Source organism: Pan troglodytes, chromosome 6 (assembly GCF_028858775.2).
Source record: "Pan troglodytes isolate AG18354 chromosome 6, NHGRI_mPanTro3-v2.0_pri, whole genome shotgun sequence".
NCBI lineage: Eukaryota > Metazoa > Chordata > Mammalia > Primates > Hominidae > Pan > Pan troglodytes.
In genome coordinates, this window is record NC_072404.2 from 52312030 (window position 1) to 52318796 (window position 6767).

General features: G+C 41.4%; 1 long non-coding RNA gene across 1 annotated transcript; it reads right to left on the reverse strand.

Moving 5' to 3' along the window:
• Positions 1 to 738: 738 nt before the first annotated feature.
• LOC107976062 (uncharacterized) lies at positions 739 to 5873 on the reverse strand. The gene is made up of 3 exons (XR_001719705.4): positions 5678 to 5873; positions 2127 to 2227; positions 739 to 871 (listed from the first exon to the last, which is right to left on the reverse strand). It is a non-coding gene; the product is annotated as an uncharacterized LOC107976062 (long non-coding RNA).
• Positions 5874 to 6767: the final 894 nt, after the last annotated feature.

Below are 6767 nucleotides of genomic sequence, written 5' to 3' on the forward strand. Positions count from 1 at the left end.
AGCAAGGAGGTCAAGGCAGGGTGGGGGGTGTTGCTATTGTTGTGTGATAACAGGCAGATCCCCTGGGTCCAGCCACCCTCCTTACAGGTTGACCCCCTTGGTGGACACGAAGTTCCATGCAGGAGCACATTGGTATTGTAATTCAACCTAATGTCCTTCACATGGACCCAGGGCCTAGAAAAGTGGTAGCTGCTTAAGTGCAGTTCATTGAATGAAATGAAAAATGTGTCTGTGATGGTTGGATACTTCAATGAAGGTAAATATTAAGAAATAAAATAAGTAGCAAGTCAGGAACTGAATAAATTTAAATAAAGGCAAACTAACCAAAAAAAGCAAGTGGAGGATGGACCTCAAGGTCACTAGAAGCCAGCAATATTTGTTTCCTAGTCACAGCTTTTCTCAAGTTGAACACATAATGGCAGTTCAAATATTCCAAGTGTGAAGGGCAAAATATGAAATATTTGCAATGAATTAACAGAGAAGAAAGAATGTGGAATTTGATGGCAACAGCCCTGGAGTCCAGCCCACTGTCTCATGTTTGCTGTTGGAGGGCCCACTGCATGTCTCAGGGACTCAGGTGTCCTTAAAGAAAATCCTGGAAAACAATCCCAACCTACTTACAAGGTGACTATCTCTCTGGATAAAAGGAGACACGAATGCAAACAGGAATTGTTAACTGGAAAGCTTTTATAAATGTGATCGTGAAATAACTAAAGTAAACTATGAATGATACATATTACTATCCAAATATGCAAATGTTTTATTAGTAATAGAAACACTTCTAAAATGGGTTCGCCGTGTGGCACTCAAAACAAACGTTTTTCTTGAACTAGTAGACCAGGAAGTAGGCAGAATGTTACCTTGAGTACACCTAAAAGAAATAGGGTAGTGATAAACTAATAATAATAAAGTGTGACTGAAAAGAATTGTCTGTTGGGCCATCAAAAAAGAACATTCTGTTTTCCTTTAATTAGCTCTTGTCACTTTTTCTCCTGTCAAGAAAAATGTGGTGCAGACATACATCTTTTGGGATGATCTCAAACTTCATTCTGCTGCTGGGCATTGTTTGCAGGGAAAAAAATTAACTTTTCAGATGTTACATAAGAAATAAATAAAAGATCGTGTTCTACACTCATATTCTAGTTTCTGCTGGGAATCACTGCAGACTGTTTACATGGGTCAGGATGAATTCGCAAACACAGAAATAGGATGGATCTTATTCCCGTTTTGGAGGATTGAGGGCCTGATAGGACACCACTTGGAAGCAAATCATAGTTTTATTTCTTTCGTGTAAAGGAAATTTGAGGTCCTGGGATACAGTAGGTGCCCAACAAATACTTAACCTCTTCGTAATAATTTAGTTAAGTTGTTAGTACAAACAGGGAATGATATAATGATCAGAGGTGAAATAAATTTGTGAGCACCTCCTCCAACATAAATCTCATTTCAGATTCAGTAAACACTTATCAAACGTCCACCTGTGCTGACAGTATGTTAAGAGTGAGGTGTATAAAACGGTATCACCTCTGATGAGGGGCTTGCAGGCAGATTAGCGGGAGAAATAGATAGAGAAGCTTAGATCATACCAACTAAGTGCAAAGTAGGGTCTGACCAGTGCTCAGTAAAAGCACAGAAGAGGATGAATCCTGGTTTTTCTTGGAGTTTGATGCATGGTATTTTAATTATACCCAGGATTTGTTTACAACAGACTCAAACACAGAAATGACTGTCATAATGGAAGAAGTTTAAGCTCACAGTTCCCTGGAAGCAGGAGGCATTACATACCACAAGGGGCTTAGGATGAGCTAGTTTGAGTAATTTCAGCAGGGTCTGGAGGATTGACTGGGGATTTTGTCTGTCATCTGGCCCTGGGGTAACTAAGAAAGGCCAACAGCAGCCCTGGGTGGAACAGCCTTATAAAGGAGGTGGGGATGGGGTAGCAGAGATGGAAAGGTATGGCCCAGAAAAGCTGGAGCCTTTAGGAAGGAAGAAGGAAGGCAGGATATTGCAATGTTTGCAAGGACTTTGAGGCTTCAGTGGGGGCTGCAGAGAACAGACGGGCAGGGGACCTCGGGTCTGGTGGGTGTGAGGAACAGGAAGAGAAGAGGAAAGTCACTCCTGCCCACCTGCTCTAGTTTCCTACCAGAGTAGTCTATTTCCTCTCGCCAGCTTATCTCATGAAACAGCTCTTGATACTTCCAAAATGTGGAATAGGGAAAATCTTCCACTGAAAGAGAAGAGTTAAAGAATAAAAATAGGATGACTTAAAATGAGAGCTTACAGAATGGGGACAGAGAAACCTGACTTGAAACCCACCTATATCATGTCATTGACTGACAGAGAGAGTTACTTATTCTCAATTATCTAAGCCTCAGTTTCCCTATCTGTAAAACAGAGATAATCACAACACATGTGCTTTGAAAGAAATAAATGAGTTAAGTCATGTTCACTCCCTGTGGCCATTCACTAGAAGTCACTGTATGCTCTCTTGTGGTTAGCCACATGTGGACCCAGCAGGGCATTTGAAAGCATTTCACTGGATAGCATGTGACTCACTTTGACCTGAGCTTTCTGCAAGGCCATGTGTGCATGAACTAATAATGGCAAAAAGAAAGTAATCGCTGAAGCCAGTGCCAACAGAGACCAGTAAGTCATGACCCAGTTATGTACACTAGGCATTAAGGGTTATTTTTCATACGAAAGTTCCAAAATATTTCCCCATATATAACAAGTCATTCTCTCAAAATACTCTACAAGGGAGGTATAATATCACCTGTTTAACAATGAGGAAAAAGATGCCAAAAGAAACTAAGTGTGTCAAATTCTCAAAACCAACTCATCGGTGATACCTACCTGAACCCAGGATGCTAATTTGAAGTCTAACCCATCCCCCCAACCCTTAGTCACTGTGTGAAAAATGGGAACAAGTGTGCAATTTGCTTTGCAAAGAAAGGAGAGAGAGGAAGGGCAGGGGTGGTTCCATGTTGTATGAGTTTGAGAGGTGCTGGCTCCTGCAATACCACGTCCTCCTCCTGAGATGCCTATGACCAGTACCACAGTAAAAACTGACAAGATTTTCCCAGAAGGAAGTCACCTTAACTTTGATCTAGCATTTCCTAAGATTGTTATTCTACTGAAGTTACATCTTAAATTACATGTTAATGTCTGCCCTTGGGAAATGCTGATAAGTTGTGTTTTCATGTCATTACAGTTGCTTTGTTTTAAAAAAGTTATATTTGAACCCCTTTTCCACATTATTATTATTGTTTAGACAGAGTCTCACTCTGTCACCCAGGCTGGAGTACAGTGGCACAATCTCGGTTCAGTGCAACCTTCGCCTCTCGGGTTCAAGCAATTCTCCTGTCTCAGCCTCCTGAGTAGCTGGGATATTACAGGTGTCCATCACCACTCCTGGCTAATTTTTTTTTTTTTAGTAGAGATGTGGTTTCACCATGTTGGCCAGGCTGGTCTTGAACTCATGACCTCAGGTGATCTGCCCACCTTGGCCTCCCAAAGTGCTGGGATTACAGGCTTGAGCCACTGTGCCCGGCCACAGATTTTTATTATTATGTTTTATTTCCTACATTTCAACAAATGGATTCTCTTTCCATTCAAAGTTTTGTTTTGCTGTTCAATGAAATGCACACTTAAATGAGAAATTTCCTCCTAGACTCACTGAATTTATTCATACAAATTAGAATAGCAAGGATTTCTTGTGGATGCTGTATTACTTGAAATCTGCAAATGATGTTTTTATGCAGAAAGAAAAGAAACTGTTAAAACGTATCTCAAAAAAGCAACAATGCCTAATAAAGATAAAATACAAAAGTTTAAATAATTGTATAGTTAAAGAAAGATTCTTATTAGATTCAAGATGAATATCTGTTTTGGTTACCTTTCTTTAGCAAGACTTCCCAAATTCAGCTTCTGTACTTGGATTCTCACACTCAAATCCCACTCAGCAGTGTGGGCCTAACTGGATACAATTTACACGGCCATTTTCCATTAATTATTTAATTAATTAGCCACATGTAATATGAAATATGTTTTAAAAGGCAGAAAACTATAAATGTTAAATTTATTTATTTAAATGCGACACTTAGCCTCAGTAACCAAATTAACCTCTTGCTACATTTGGACTTTGGAATCGCTATTGGCCGAAGTACTACCATCATCATTAGATGATTTAGCCAAAGTTCATACCAGGGTCACCATAACCATCCAATTAGAAGTAACATATCCCAGTCCAACTATAGAAAAGCTATTTCTTACAGTACTATCGCAAGTCATAAGGGATGTCCCAATCTACATTTTATATGAACCCCAAACCCTGTGAGGGTTTTTCACAATGTAACTTCAAGAAGCCAGTTCCCCCTTTGCTTCACATATCACTGAACGAAAGGAATTTTCTTGGAAACTTTATCCAACATATTCTGGTTGTTAGTATTATGTTTGAGTTTCTATTAAAATCTGAGCATGTGGGACATTATGTTCTAAAACTCTGGATTTTATTGAATTCTGTGCCCGTTTTAGTGGCTTCCTCTGACACTTCAGCTGAGGAAGTGGCCCACCGACTCTACCTTGCCAGATGGGGTAGAAGTCAAGATTCTCCACCTGGGTCTATTTACACTGAGTGTGGGGAGAGACTCCTAGTTTTTCTGGGTGGAGATGGGGGTTCGTAAAATCCATGAGGCCTCTGCTATTACCTGGGCAGGAGAAGAGGTTCTGCCTTTTAGTGCTTCCCCAGAGGCCTTCACAGACACCCAGCGAGGGGTCTTGGCCTCCTTACTGCTGGGCAGGGGTGAAAGTTCTGACATGTCTCTGGTGGAGCAGGAGGACAGCCTAGTAGTGGTGGAAGCCCTGCCCCACATCTGCCCCACACGTGTGTGGTTTCTGTTACACTGGGGAAGAGGGGTGGCATCCACTAGGTGAGGATATGAGTCTCATGTCCCTATTCTGCGTTCCCTAACACCTCCTCAGCTGCAGGTTGGGGTTGGGACACTTCCCTGCAGCCTATTGTTCTGGCCAGTGAGGGTGGAAGTCTGGGGTCCCTGCCTGGCTTTTCCTGGCCTGGGTGGAGGTGGGGCCGCAGTTTTTCCCTGGTATTTGGCTGGAGTGGGGACATTATTGTCTAAAAGTTTCCTGTGTTGCTAGGCTGCCCCTTTCCTGGTGCTTTGGCTAGACACAGCAAGCTTTTTCTTGGGGGATTGCATTTATTTATTCATTTTGTCTGTGCCTGTTGGCCTTTCCTCATTGCTCACTTCTTGAGATCCAAGTCTGTAACATGTGAGGCAAAAAGAAAAAACCAGGGCACTCACCACCACATCAGGCCTTGGGTCTGAAGGTCCCTTGCTGGGCTGCCTTCCCTCTGCCTGCCAGTGTCTTTTTATGTTGGTTCATAAGAGACACTGGCAGGCAGAGAGGTATTATGTGTAACGCTCAAAAGTTTTTGTGGGAAGAATTGGGAAGTACATGTGCTCCTCTTTCTCAGTTCAAACACTTAACCACTGCTCATTTGTAACTTACTTTTCTGTCATCTGGAATCCCCAGAAAAAGATAAATCCCACTCACTGCCCTTCCACATAGGAGCTCTCCATATTTGAGAAGAGCAGGGTTACCCTCTGAGACTCCTCTCTCCAGGCTGCTGCCCGTGTCCTGGGGAAGCACGACCTCTTACCCAAGCACAAAATTCCAGCGTGGCCTAATCAGGTGAAATAGTTCATAGGCGTCCTCTTGGCCACAGGGCTCCAATTGTAACAGGTGATGTCTACTATCTAATCATCAATTGAATCATACTGAGCTTGTAATCAACCAATAAATAGTGGGAGGTCTTATTCCTATGAATGTCTAAGCTTTTCTAAGTCCCTGTTCTTGTAGGGTTTGGGGCAGAACTTTCCTGCCTCTGTGATGTTTCACTTGTTTGATTTGGGTCATTGTGTCATCGATAGTGCCCCCATTGTGAGCACCTGGGCTGTCTCCTACTGGAGACTTGCAATCCACTGCCATTTCTGTCCTTTAAAGAAGAGGAACTCATAAAGGAAAGGCTACTCTAACCAGCCCTGAAATGTTTGTGAATTATTATATATGATTCTTATTAACAGTAGTACAGTATTCATTCATATCCTTTGCCCACTTTTTGATGGGGTTGTTTGTTTTCTTCTTGTAAATTTGTTTAAGTTCTTTGTAAATTCTGGATATTAGCCCTTTGTCAGATGGATAGATTGCAAAAATCTTCTCCCATTCTGCAAGTTGCCTATTAACTCTGATGATAGTTTCTTTTACTGTGCAGAAGCTCTTTAGTTTAATTAGATCCCATTTGTCAATTTTGGTTTTTGTTGCTATTGCTTTTGATGTTTTAGACATGAAGTCTTTGCCTATGTCTATGTCCTCAATGGCATTACCCAGGTTTTCTTCTAGGATTTTTATGATTTTAGGCCTTACATTTAAGTCTTTAATCCATCTTGACTTGATTTTTGTATAAGGTGTGAGGAATGGGTCTAGTTTCAGTTTTCTGCATATAAAGAAGACATTTATGCAGCCAACAGACATATGAAAAAATGCTCAACATCACTGGTCATTAGAGAAATGCAAATCAAAACCACAACGAGATACCATCTCATGCCAGTTAGAATGGCAATCATTAAAAAGTCAGGAAACAACAGATGCTCTAGAGGATGTAGAGAAATAGGAACGCTTTTACACTGTTGGTGGGAGTGTAAATTAGCTCAACCATTGTGGAAGACAGTGTGGCAATTCCTCAAGGATCT